The sequence below is a fragment of the Suncus etruscus genome, chromosome 4 (assembly GCF_024139225.1).
Source record: "Suncus etruscus isolate mSunEtr1 chromosome 4, mSunEtr1.pri.cur, whole genome shotgun sequence".
NCBI classification, from domain to species: Eukaryota; Metazoa; Chordata; class Mammalia; order Eulipotyphla; family Soricidae; genus Suncus; species Suncus etruscus.
Window position 1 is genome coordinate 94,855,901 of NC_064851.1, and position 14,287 is coordinate 94,870,187.

The 14,287-nt window shown below is 32.9% G+C and overlaps 1 protein-coding gene and 1 pseudogene across 2 annotated transcripts in view; both read left to right on the top strand.

The window, feature by feature from the left end:
• NKAIN2 (sodium/potassium transporting ATPase interacting 2) overlaps nt 1-14,287 on the top strand; it is a 1,155,126-nt gene that overhangs the window by 631,844 nt on the left and 508,995 nt on the right. The gene's annotated exons all lie outside the window — the stretch shown is intronic.
• On the top strand, nt 503-1,559 carry LOC126005819 (ubiquitin-conjugating enzyme E2 Q2-like; annotated as a pseudogene).

Below are 14,287 nucleotides of genomic sequence, written 5' to 3' on the forward strand. Positions count from 1 at the left end.
CACATTTGCCACAAGCAACACTCAATCAAACCCGAAGGCAGTGGTGGGACATAGTGACAAAATTCAAAGAAATGAATCTTGTTTTACCAAGAGTACTTCTTCAAAGACAGATTTTACATTTAAGTTTGAAGGAAGGATACACACCTCACTAATAAACATCTGAGGACCTTTAAAACCAGCCCTAAAAGAAAAACTGAAAGATCTGCCTTAAGACAAGGCAGAACCAACAAGAGCACCAAACTCTTACCAAAAAATTACATTAAATTCTATGACAATTTCTCTTTCAATGTCAATAAACTAAATGCATTAGTTAAGAGACACAGAGTGAGCAGTTATCTGTCTATGCCTTGGGTTCCACCATCCCTGCTTGCCTCCTGACGAGGGGCCAAAGGCAGAGCAGGAAACCATAGCCCAGGTCAGCCCTGCAGTGCGGTAGCAGCTGTAATGACTTTTCTGGGCTCGGCTCCCCTTCCTATAATTTCCTGTCAGACATGAAAGAAAGATGTCCATGTCAGGGCTCAAGGCTCAGTTGACATTACGAGTTCCCATCTTCTACAAGAACCACTAGCAATTCCGCATTGTACTGCCAGTTTCTGGTGGCGCCTGCACCACTGGGCAGCCTGCACCCTATGCTCATGCTGCACTGCAACATTACAGACTCTTACCCATCTTCCTCACCAATATGGTTCATGGACTGTGATGACCGATATCTGGCAACAGTTTTGGACCAATTCTCTCTGTCATCAATTGAAGTGGTTGACATATGAACTCAGCAGATTATATAACTTTCCCAAGCACCTGAATGTTGAATTACTATATCAACCACTCCACTGGTCAGAATAGAACACCAGAAGAATTGATTTCAGAAGAGGAGGAAGAGAGGATTGAAGGTATAGGAAACATGAAGCACTGTGAAATGAAGGAAGAATTGATAAACAAAAAAACTAGGTTGAAGGAATTTAAAAATAAAATTTGGCATTATAGAAAATTAGGAAGAATCAAAGGTACGACCATCTGAATGGTGCAGTGTTAGGGTCTATTCAAGCTTCAGATAGACTTATGAAAGATCTTAGGGACATATACAAATCATAACGTTACAAAACAGGGATTTATTCAGTTGACCTCATAAATGACAGTTTTTATTATTGGCACATCAAACTGAAGAAGGTTAATCCTGATAGTCCTTTGCGCAGTGATCCTCAAATCTTAAAGGAAAAAAAAGGTGGCATAAAATATATTTTGCTTAATTTTTCTTTTAAGGAGAGTTCCCATTTATACTCCATTTTTTTGAGTGGTGTAGCCTGTTCTCTCAGGAGAGTATGTTTTGGGTAGTGGAGCATTGTGTATGAACTTCTCTCAAAACAGGGCTGGAACAAAGCCTAGTCTATAAAATCAGTCATCATGTAATCAATACTTCCTTAGTTAAAGGCAAATCCAAAGTGCAGTTTGGTTCAAACAAGAATCAATACAATCTAGCAAAAGCTCAACAATACTATTATTCCATAGTATAGATAACTTGAAAAAATGTTTGGTACACTCCTCTGAAGGAAGATGGCTAAGCATGTTCTTCTATATTTGTACCGATGTTGCTTTAAAGAAAACTTTTTCAGCCTGATGACACAAGCTTTGAGTTCCCCTATAACAGCAATTAAAAATGTTAGCTAATAGATATTTTAGTGGTTAATGTGTTAACTGACATCCAGTATAAGTTACAGCCTTTTGAATACTGCTCATTTTAGATCTTGGACTGAGGAGTGTGGACCTTCACTGCATTTTCCTAGTAAATATACATATTGACCATCCTGTATCATTTGTTTTCCTTGAAAGGAAAAATATGTTCCATAGGCGAGTGAGCACCTACTTACTGAGTTTGTGATTTCATGTGAGTTTGTCATTTCTGAGCCTACTTGTTCCCAAGATTTGCAACTATGTTTCATTTAATCCAATAAAAGTTTAATATTTAATGTTTAATATTGATTTAAAAATTTAAATTTCAAAATCACAGTAAGATTTCAGATTCAAACCATTTTATGATACTGCCAAAAGAGTGACAAGAAACTTGACTCATAAACTGCTAAACTTTTTTTAATGGATACTTGAAGAAATAACCTATTTCCTGAAGAGACCCTCTTAACTAAATTAGATTGTACTTTTTAGGCTAAGTGAAGGCTGTGCCAATTAAGGACTGTAAGTAATATTTCCATTGGGGCATCAAAGTCTTGTCGGACTGTCTGCTGCTTGTTTGTTTAATATTTCTTTTGAAGAAGAGCTGCAGCATAAATATGCCTCAATTTCCTCAAAATACTAAGTCCTTTTATGCTTTCATTTTATTAAGGGAAGCTGCAATTATTTTTAAACTAATCAATTTAAGAAGTGATTGGCACAAAAACTTCTTGAATAAAAGCTGCATGGTTAAGTACAAAAACATCTAATTTGAAAGTTCTTAAAATTTTTGCAACAGTCATAATAAAAGCTTTTATATGAGACTTAACAGGAACTCCACACATGTCAATTCTTTTATAAAATCTCATTCAAATTAATGTATTCTCCTTTTTATTTTCTTACCTGCAGTCCTGTTACAGTTGATGCTAGATTTTATATATACCCAAATTGATCAAAAATTTGAATTAGTAAGCAGTTTTAAAAAGAAATTCAGAAGCACATTTTTTCTGTAAAAACGCTACAAAGTTCAAAAATGTTTCTTATGTGTTTCTTTTAAGATATTGTTTTTAACTTTGTAAAAGTTAAAATCATACTTGAGAGACATAACTTCTGCATTGTTGTGTGTTTAATATTTTTTTCTATTTTGGTAGAGGGCAATAAAAATTATTGGTATCCTTTCTCATTTGGTTACTTTTTTTTTAATAAGATCTTGATTACTAGTTGTTCAGATTACAAGTGACAAGCAAAATTATTTAAAGCAAAATTCCTTAAGGTTAAATCTTGATTATATTTTGAAGCATTTAATAAACCCAATGAATGGCAGATTGATGGCTGCTCATTTGTCGTGGTATTTAGCTTTTTAAATCTATAAATACTTCTTTAAGTACATTTTAAATATTTAGCTTTTAATTGCAGATTTACTTGCTAATGTAAGGTAAATTTTGTAAACTTGTGACAAGTTTATGAATAAGGATTCAATTAAAAATAGTTTTATCAGGGCCAGAGAGATAGGACAGTGTTTGCCTTGCATGCAGCTGATCCAGGTGGTTCAAATTCCTGCATCCCATATGATCCCCTCTGCCTACCATCAGCGATTTCTGAGTGCAGAGCCAGGAGTAACCACTGATTGCTGCCGGGTGTGACCCAAAAACCAAAAAAAAAAAATATATATATATATATATTATATATATATAGTTTTGTCACTTTTCTCTCATAAGAGATCATCTGTTTTAAGTTTCTATAACCTCTTCACATTTTTGAGATAGTATTGATAGTATTGGGAGACAATATGAAGAGAGACAAATTGACTTAACAAGAGAGAAAAATGGTATTTTAGACAGGTAAAATTAAGTTTTCTATGACCTTTTTTCTCTCCTCTGTCATTTTTAATAGAAGTTTAAGTGCTACTGTCTTTAAAGCAGCCCCTAAATTCCTGCAGTTAAAATAATTTGTTCCCTTTTTACTATAACCCTATTATCCTTATATATAATTGTCAGTTTATCACACATACAGTCTAAATGTAAGCCCTGCCCTCTGCTTCTTCGAGATTTTGTTGTTGGTCTTATCTTTAGGTTGAATATTATATTTAAATGTGCAGCCATTTTACTCATTCCATACGTTCACATTGGTTCTGTGTTCTAGTGTATTTTCTACTGTTTATGAGGAGATGGGAAAACTTTCAAAGTTCTCTCACCACAACCATATTGAACCTCATGTTTTTCCTTTGCTTAGATAATAGGCCTTGTCCAGGTTTAATGTAACTACTCCTAAGAAATGAAATCATGATTAATTTGGACCACTGGTTCTTGCCATATGTTTTTGGGAGTACTTTGATGATCCCCTGAGATGCTTGTCAAATTTATTTTCATAATACAAAAATTATTAGCCATTTTCTCTTCCTTCTTACAAGTGTATGTTGGAGTTTTCCAGAACATGATTTGATTTAATAAATTTAATTCAGGAGCATGTCCAGCTGTCTTCTGTTAAGAAATAGTTATTTGAAAATTTCTCAAACAAATAAAAAAGAGAGCAACAGAGAGAAAGATAAGAGTGGCAAAATGGGTCAAAATGTGGCATTCAACATTTTTCTGCCTCAGAGAAACCAATCTGAATAGTCATAGAAAACATAGATCAAAGTCAAAAGCCAAGCATAAACTCAAGCATAAAAACTTCCTTAAAAAGGCTAAATTGGCTACACTTATATCAGATGACATTGACTTTAGTCTTTAAAAGTCTATGAGGTACAGAGATAGACATTTCTTAATTATCAAGGATATGTGCACCAGGAAGAAATAATACACATAAACATATATGCATCCAATGTGGGACATGCAAAATATTAAAACAATTGCTGACATATTTAAAAATATATATAAATAGCAACACAATAATAGTTGGAGACTTCAGTACTTCCCTTTTATGACCTTGATAGGTCAACCAGACTAAAACTCAACAAGAATATACTAGCTCTGAAGGAATAAATGAAAGAGAATGGCTTAGTATATACATATATATAGGCCTCTCCATCCCCATAAAACTGGACACATATTCTCCAATTAACATGAGTAATTCTCCAAGATATAACATATGCTGGGTCATAAAACATACCTCTATAAACTCAAGAGAATAAAAATTGTAAGAAATACCTTCTCAGGTCATGATACAGTGAAATTAGAGGTGAATCACAAACAGACAAAGAGAAAAAACTTTAACACCTATAAATTAAGTAACTCGCTATGGAATATTCCCTGGGTCAGAGAAAATCAAAGTGGAAATCAAAAGTATACTGGACACAATGAGAAAGAAGACCAGAATTATCAAAATTTGTGAGGCATATAAAATGTGGTACTAAGAGGAAATTTATAGCTTTACAAGTATTCATCAGGAAGAATGAAGGGACCTACAGAACTAATCCAATGTCACAGTTTAAAAATTAGAAAAAGAACAGAGACCAAAATGGTAGCAAAGGAGTAGGGCATTTGCTTTGCATGCAGCCAACCCAGGACGAACCTGAGTTTGATCCCTGGCACCTCATTTGGTCCCCAAGCCAGGAATGATTTCTGAGTGCAGAGCTAGGAGAAATCCTTGGGCTCTGCCAGGTGTGACTCAAAAACCAAAAACCACAAAAAAAAAAAAGGAAATAAACCAAAAATAGATAGAAGGAAATACTATAGCTTGGAACAGAAATTAATAAGCTGGAAATAAAAAAAAAGCAAAAATAAATGAAAGCAAGAGTTTTCCCTTTGAAAAAATAAACAAGACCAATAAACAATTAGTCAAGCTCACAAAGAAAAGAAGAGAGACACTTAATGAACCAAATAGAAATGTTGGCTTGAATACAGGCAGGCAGAGGAGGGAGGCATTGGTGGTGGGAATGTTGCACTGGTGAATGGGGGTGTTCGTTTTTATAAACAGAAACTTACCTACAAACATGTTTGTAATCGGTACTTAAATAAAGATATTAATTTTAAAAAAGAAATGAAAATGGGGAGATTACTACAGATGCTACAAAAATTTAAAGGAAAATCAGTGATTATTTTGAGAAACCCTATACAACAAAATAAGAGAATCTAGAAGAAATGGATAAGTATTTGGACTCATATAAACTCCCAAATCTAAATCAAGAGGATCTAACATATTTGAAAGACCTATCTATCACTTTTGTGGAAACCTAAGTGGTAATTAAAAAGCTTCCCAAAAACAAAAACCCAGGCTCATATGGATTAACTAGTAAATTCTTTAAAACCTTTTAAGAAAGGTTTAACAATTTAAAAACGTACAGAAATGTCAGAAATAGTAAAATTTTTTAATTATTTTTTGAAATGCTAGAGATTTATACAAAACAGATTTTCTACTTATGTAGAGAAAGTAGATTCTCTACTCTGGTTACTTATTTAGCAAGTAAACTATATCTCTAGTTTTTTTCTTTTCTTTTTTTTTTGTCTTTTTCACAAAATTTTTATCTGTATTCTTTTTCACATGGACTTAGCTTCTGTTAGTTTGTCAATAAATCAATAAGACCAATATGTAGAATAAAGGGTTAAAACATCTTTGAAGTTAAAAATAATAAAATACATAATTAAAATTTCTCAAATCAGAAATTTCATAAATAATAGAATGTAAAATAAAATAAAATTAATGATGTTCTACATTTAAATAAATATGAATCACTACAAAATATCATTAGCAGGGGCCAGAGCGATAGTGCAGCGGTAGGGCATTTGCCTTGCACATGGCTGACCCAGGATGGATCTCAGTTCGATCCCCAGCATCTCATATGGTCCCCCAAGCCAGGAGCAATTTTTGAGGGCAGAGCCAGAAGTAACCCCTTAGTGTCACTGGGTGTAGTCCCCCCAAATACATATCATTTGCAATATTGCTATATAATATTTATCTACCCAATACATGAGTAAAATTAAACTAGTTTAATTTTGCATATCATGTATATGATATGATATTATATGATATTATTATATTATATTATATTATTATATTTATTTTATTATATTATATTATAGTATAGTATAGTATAGTATTTTATATTATTATATTATATTATATTATATTATATTGTTATATTATAATTATTATATTATATTATTATAATTTCCTTGTAAAAATAAATAACACAAAATCTCAAGTTATACTTATGTATTGACATACAGTAGGAAGAATTAGAAACTAAAGATAGGTTACTGATCTTAGTTATATCACATAAACAAGTCATTCCTTCCTAACGTTAATGCTCTTTTATAAATTTTTATAATAGTGTATTTAACACATTGCTGAAATTTCAAATATAAAATTTAGTGGTATTTGAAGAATAAATCCAAATAAAATGACAGGTGCTGGGAGATTTTGACCAGGCTCAGGTCCAGCCCTCTCTTCACTACATTCATAACAAGTAGCTCTACTAAATCCCAGGGTTAATCACATACATACATATGACTCTATAAAGAGAATAAAAATAGGATCCAATTTTTTTTGATAAGTGGGAGATGTTCCCAAGAGGTACTCAAAGTGTGTGGTGACTTCCAGTGATATTAGATAAGCCACAGCAGGCAGTTTATTGCTTCTGCGTAGCATATCATTGTAGCATTGTGATAGTGCTTGGGAAAACCCACTCCCTCCTCAAAATGTTTTTAAAGAAATCTGCCTTGTGTTATTTGTTGAATTTAGCATATTGTGTTTTATTAAAACTTGTTATTTTATGACTAGTATTTTTTATGATTAATTGATACCTTTAAAATGGGCTTTTTCAATAGGTTATAAATAGCATACATAACATGACATTCTGACATTCAAATTAAAAGGTTATTAATCAAATGATGATGCTCATAGATGTCTCACTAGATAACTCAATAAATATTTTAGCAACAAACATGTATATATAAATGTTGAATTAAATTCCTCTAAACATTTAAGATTATTACTTTCATTCTTTTTTTATTAATGTCTTTTTTATACAATTTGATTACAAACATAATTGTTGGGTTTCAGTCATATAAAGAACACCCCCTTTCACCAGTGTGGCATTCTCATCACCAATGCCCCAAATCTCCACCTCCCTACCCATAAAACAACATTAGTGATATTTTTTTATGAATCTTGACTGCAGTAATTTTGTGTCCTTCAGAAGTTATTGTTAAAACCAAATCCTCAATATGATAGTATTTGTATATGGGGACCTTTAGGAATTGATTAGTGCATGATGGAAATATCCCATGAAAGTGATTGCATTCTTTTCTTAAGGACTCTGTGGAATTACAAAGCCTTCATTTACTACGAGAAGCTCAAAGCAATAAATATGAACCAACAAAAACTTCTATCAGGATATCCATGGAGGTGTTGGTAGTTCTGGGAAATTCCCACCCTCCAGAATTTTGAGCAACAAATTTATGTTTACATATAACCCTCTCAAATGTTGTTTGCTTGTTTTTTCTTTGTTTGTTTGTTTGTTTGGGCCACACCCAGCTATACTCAGGGGTTACTCCTTTGCATTCAGAAATCGCTCCTGGCAGGCTCGGGGGACCATACGGGATGCCCTGAATGGAATCCAGGTCCTGGGTCCATTGCGTGCAAGTCGAATAAATGTCCTACAGCTGTGCTATCTCTCAGGGCCCTATTCTTTTTTTTTTCCTTTCTATTAGAGCATCTCAGTGAACAAAGACAACTATTCTTGTTGATACCTAAATGTAGAAATATTTGGATTTTAAATAGCTGCGTTTAAATCACAACAAAGTTGTCATATATTGGTTTATAATGAGAATGTAGAGTTTCTCCATAATGCCTATGACTCAGTCTTGTGGGGATAGACTTGTTGATTTATTCCTTTGATTCTATAAGAATTTATTAGTTAACTGCTATATGCTAAGCTTCTAGGCTTTATACCTCCAACAAATAAAAAATACAGTAGCTCCCTTAGAAGCTTATATTCTAGTTCATGTTTGTTGCCATGTGTGTTTGCACACAAGTTCTACTACTGTATTCTTTCTGAAACTCAGGAAGCATGGGAGGTTAAAAGTAATTTGCCTTTATAAGTAAATTAAAGTAGTTTTCACCAACTTTGTAATATGGAAAAGGTGTGCCATGGAGGGACAAGTTATTCAGTAATAAAAACTGACAATACTAAAAGGATATGGGAAAAGTGGCAATAAGACCAATGTATGAAGAATGTATCTTGGAAAGAAAAGAGTGGCTAGACATGAGAAAGAGACTGGAGAGAAATGATGCAATGAAAGTAATGAGGTCTGGATAATGTTTATTATCTGAATTTGATAGAGGGTGTTGGCTGACTAGTGGGAAGATTTAAGGGAATTGTCTTAATGAGTCAGAAATGTGATTTTGGTCATGCCATTTGGCTTAATTAGAAGGGAGAAAGTTTAGAAGCAGAAATGCTGAGAAGGAACATGTTTCACTGATTCAGGCCAGAGATCATTTTTAAAATGTGCAAGTGTAAATGTGAAATAAAAAAATCACAATTACAGGGTTTGTGGACTTAGAATCTTAAAAGGAAGAAATAAGAGAATCAAAAATAATGGGAAATCTCTCACATTGGGGACATGACAGATGATAGTCTTCTCCATAGAAGTTTTGATAAAAGGGAGCATATTAAGTTTAAGATAGTCAGGCATCAGATTATTGTTGAAAATCTTTGTGATTTTCATAATAATATTAGGGTTTATATACTTTTAAGTTATGGTGAAAATGTTGAAATAAATTATGGAACCATTCAATTATTTATGTAGAGTTAAGCATATTTTAGCGTATTTGTTGATTTCTAATGATTTCAAAACTAAGCATGGATCTCTTACACAGCTACAGTAATAATATGTATATTACTTAATAAAATTCTGAATAGGCACAATACAGAAAATTATGATGATGCTTTTAATAATGACAAAACATGTTCCAATTTTAAAACTTTATTTGTGGCAATAGCTTAGGCCAGGTTGGCTAGGTTGCTTTATGATATAAATAATATAAATAAATATACTTGTACTTTATAAGCAACTAATGATAATTATTTACTTTATTTATATAACCCTGATTGGTAGATTTCAATCCAAACATATATCAAATGCTTACCAATAATAAACTTTAAGAACAGAAGTGACAAAAATGACTCAATACTAGTTGATATTGCCAACCATTTACTGTGTAAATGCCATTTTGTGCTAAGTGTTCTTTCTGAATAATATGCATTGCATATGAGGGCTATCTGGCTAAGACATTTGTCACCCTATTGATAGCCAAGGTTGGTTTAACTGATCTGGCTGTCTAGGAGGGTTTCCCATGTGCGTCTCTCCCAAAGTCGTGCACTGGGTCGAAGAGGAGGACCTTCCCCAAAAGAGAAGGACCTTTCTTCGGTCGATAGTATATCAGTAGCTGTGCTCCCTTACTAGAACTCCAAACAATTTCTCAAGGCCCATTTATAGGAAAACGTAGGATAGTCAAGCTTCCAAGACTCCAGACACTTCCAAATGAGGAGCTGCATGTGGCAGTCTGCCTTACTTTAAAAAAAGAAAGAAAAGAAAAGAGACATTGCTTTGTAACAGTTCTATGGAAGATGTTCCTGAGAAAAGAAAGTTCCTTTTTTTTGAAATTTTATTTTTTAATAAAACTTGCACTATAAGTAGGTTATGATCCTGATAATTGAATTATAGTATATAATAGTAGAATATGGCTAAAGTAATGGAAAAAGAATAGACAAAACTGAATTATATTAATTTTAATTCTTTTAATTATGGAATTTTTATTGATCTATTAAACAAGTTTATCAAGAAACCAGTGATTCTATCTCCCTTTAAAACTGAAAACATGGGTCAGGAAATCTCATCAAAGTCAAACCTATTTTTAAGTGATAGAGCTTACATGTTTTTCATTTTGTTTTTAAATGTTTTAATTTTACTAACTATAAAAGAAAACAAAATTTACTACCACTAAATCCAACCTCAGTATTTATTATGCTTAAAAATTTACTGGGATAGGACGGAAAGCTAGTAAGGGAGGTTAAGTTCCCTTTGACTTGAAGTGGCTGACCTTGGTTCTAATCCTCTACATCACATACGGATCCCTGAGTACCACCAAAGATCTCTCCTGAACACAGAAACAGGAATAGTTCCTGAACACTGATGTATATACCTCTCCCCTTGCAACTTTCAATAACTAAAAACCTGGGTTGTTTGTTAAAAGAAGGCAAGTCAAGTCAAATGGAATAGATATATAGAGAAAGATAGAACTTAACATATATACAAAGCTGGAGAGATAGCACAGTGGTAGGGCATTTGCCTTGCATGCAGCCAATTCCAGACAGATTGTGGTCTGAATCCGGCATCCCATATGGTCACCCAGGCCTACCAGGAGAAATTTCTGAGCACAGAGCCAGAAATAACCTCAGAGCACCGCCAGGTGTGACCCATAACCAAAACAAAGCAAAAAGAACTTAACATATATACAATAATATATACATATATTAACATATATACAAAATATAATAACATATATACAAATGTTAATTTTCCATGATGAACATCTATAATTTTCATGAGCACCTATAATGAACACCACATAATGTAAATGATGCCATGTCATGTAAATTAAAATGTAGAAATAAGAATGTATCTATCTAAAGGCAAAACTTTAAAACTAAAAATATATTTGAAATTGAATATTTGAGTTTACAACTCAAAGTCCTAAACTTTGTAAAATTGCATATTAACATGTAGACTATAATATACAATAATCTAATTTACAAACAAAACCTCTGAGAAAAAAAGAAAGTAATAGAAAGTGCATGGTGGTGTCTTAAATAATGTCACCTGATTCTAAATCCAAGAATCCCAAATGTCAGGCAACTAAGATAAAGGTGAGTGTCCATTTAGTTTTTTTTTATTTGCAATAACACCTTATATTTAAATCTAAAATGATCTGTATTAGGTGTATAAATTGACTGTTGGCATATATGTGGAAAACTTGAAAGAGATAGTAAAAATTAAGACAATGATAAATGGAAATTGGGATGAGAGTGTAACATATTATATCATTGTTAATTTTTATGGAGTTTTTGTGGGTTCTTTTGGGGGATACATACTGCTGTATCTCAGGAATGACTCCTTACAAGCTTGAAAATACTAAGAATTGAACGTAGGCTGGCCATTTACAAGGCAAAAACTAACCCATTGTACTATATTTCCAATCTTGAGAGTGAAATATATTATGAAAATATTTATGTAAAGAACTTGTTGATATAAACATTACCAACTCTTATTTGTATCTTACGTATTTCAGACTTATAAAGACCTTCAAGGATTTTGAGCATACACATATGTTACATCAATTAAAACTGACTGTATGCAAAATGTTGCATAAAAATGCCTTATAGACGCAATTAAAATTTTTGCATAATTTTTTTGGACCATACCTGGTAGATTACTCCTTGCTTTGCACTCAGGAATTACCTCTGGTGAGTCTCAAGGAACCATATAGAGATTGAATCCAGGTCAGATATAGACAAGACAATCAGCTTACCTGCTATACTTTGCTCTGGGCTCAAAACTTGTGATGTTATGAAACCAAAGTGAGGGATTTCAAATGGCAAAGGATGGTCTAGAAAAGAGTATTATTCTACTAGTTGACTAATAAGAATGAATTACAGATAGTAAAAAGTAAGCAACTGAATTTTATTCTGGGTCACTAAGTATATACTCTGATTCAGAAAAATGTATTTAAAGTGTTTTCTGGTAGATTTTCTCAAATTTCTAAATATGTCAACAGCTATTTTTTTCTTTTCTTTAAAATGCGTTTTATTTTTATGTTTCACATCTTTTACATTTGTGTTGTAAGGTCTGCAAGATATGTATCTTGAAGTACATTTGGTTTCACCTAGTGATTTTGGAAAGAGCAAAAGGTCGATCACTTGTGATTTTTTTTAATTTTCTTTATTGAATTACCTTCTTCAGTGGTCAAGTGGCATTGTCTAAATCTATATGAAGCCTTACAAAGGAAAAATAAGTGTCAGAGACAAAGTCAGGTTTAGGGTCATGCCAAGTCCTGGTCAGGATCATGGTATATGTAAAGTATATAATTAAAATGACAAAACATATGCTTAACATTTTTGAACACTGAGTCCACTGCTAATTCCACTTGAATAACAAGTCTAAAAGGTACCCAGATGCTCCATTCACAATCAGCACTTCTGTGTTTCCCTCCCCCCCTTTTTTTTTGTTTTGTTTTTTGTTTTTGGGCCACACCCGGAGGTGCTCAGGGGTTACTCCTGGCTGTCTGCTCAGAAATAGCTCCTGGCAGGCACGGGGTACCATATGGGACACCAGGATGCGAACCAACCACCTTTGGTCCTGGATCGGCTGCTTGCAAGGCAAACGCCGCTGTGCTATCTCTCCGGACCCTGTGTGTTTCCCCTTTTAAAGAAAATAAAGGTCATAATTTTTAGAGAAAGATGCATCAAAGCATAAAGCTTCTCCATAAATTAATGTTAAATAAATTAATTACATTTTAAATGAACAACCATTCCTAAAGTCTACAAATATGTATTTTGGAAGCAAAATTTAGGTTTTGGATTATGGAAAAAAAGTTTTATAAGGAACAATATTCCAGAAATACACAGGCAAAGTCTGTCCCCTACTATTTGACTGTTTAAAACAAACAGTAGATAGGGATTCCTTAACAACAAAGAGGAATTTAATAGCAGGATTTGGCCAAAAATTAGGTGTAGTTAATGATTTTTTTTGTAGAAAACTGATCCTTGACAAATGCAGATGGAAAAGAAATCGTTAGGAAGACTCAAACAGCATATGGGCGCAAACATAATGAAAATTGCCAGCATAGAGTTTTCAATTTCTGTGAATGAATGCTAATTTTACAACTGCAATGGATAAATGATCAAATAAGAAATTATCCGAATTTGATAGAATATAATTTTTAAAAATTCTTTAAATAAAATGATTCTTTAAATAAATGATTTAAATAAATGATGCCTTCTTATACTTGATTAAATACCTACAGGCTATGTGGAATACTTGTATCTTTATCAGAGAAATCATTTTTTTACCCACAAATGACTAACTTGAGACAAGTTGACTGTTCCTAACTTAATTACACATATTTCTGAGGAGCATCTGACAGATTTTGTTCCCAAACCTGTCACATAGTATGTCCCCTGAGGGAATTCTGAAACATTTGGAACCACACCCCAAGAGTCTGATTTAATTAGCCTATGCAGTATGTAGGCCAAAACAGTTTTGTCTTATGTTGCTAGATGATTTTAAGATGTACTTTGTGCTAAGAACCATTGAGACAGAGAAATGTCTACTCTTCAGGGCTCAATGGTATGAATTCAATGTTTTTCAGAGTACCTGTAACTTCTCCAAGTATTTAGAAAAATACATGAGAAAAATGAAAAGCAGGCAGGTAAACTACTTACTGTTTATATTTTTAGGCCAATTACTTGGTTTAGGCTAGTCACACAAAAGAGGAGTGCTTGGCATATTTTCAATTTCTCATAGGTTTGAACACCTAATAGGTTATAGAGGAGAAAACTTCTTAATTGGGATTTTTGTGCTTTACATTGACCATATGTTGTATATTTGTATTTCTTGAAAAATTT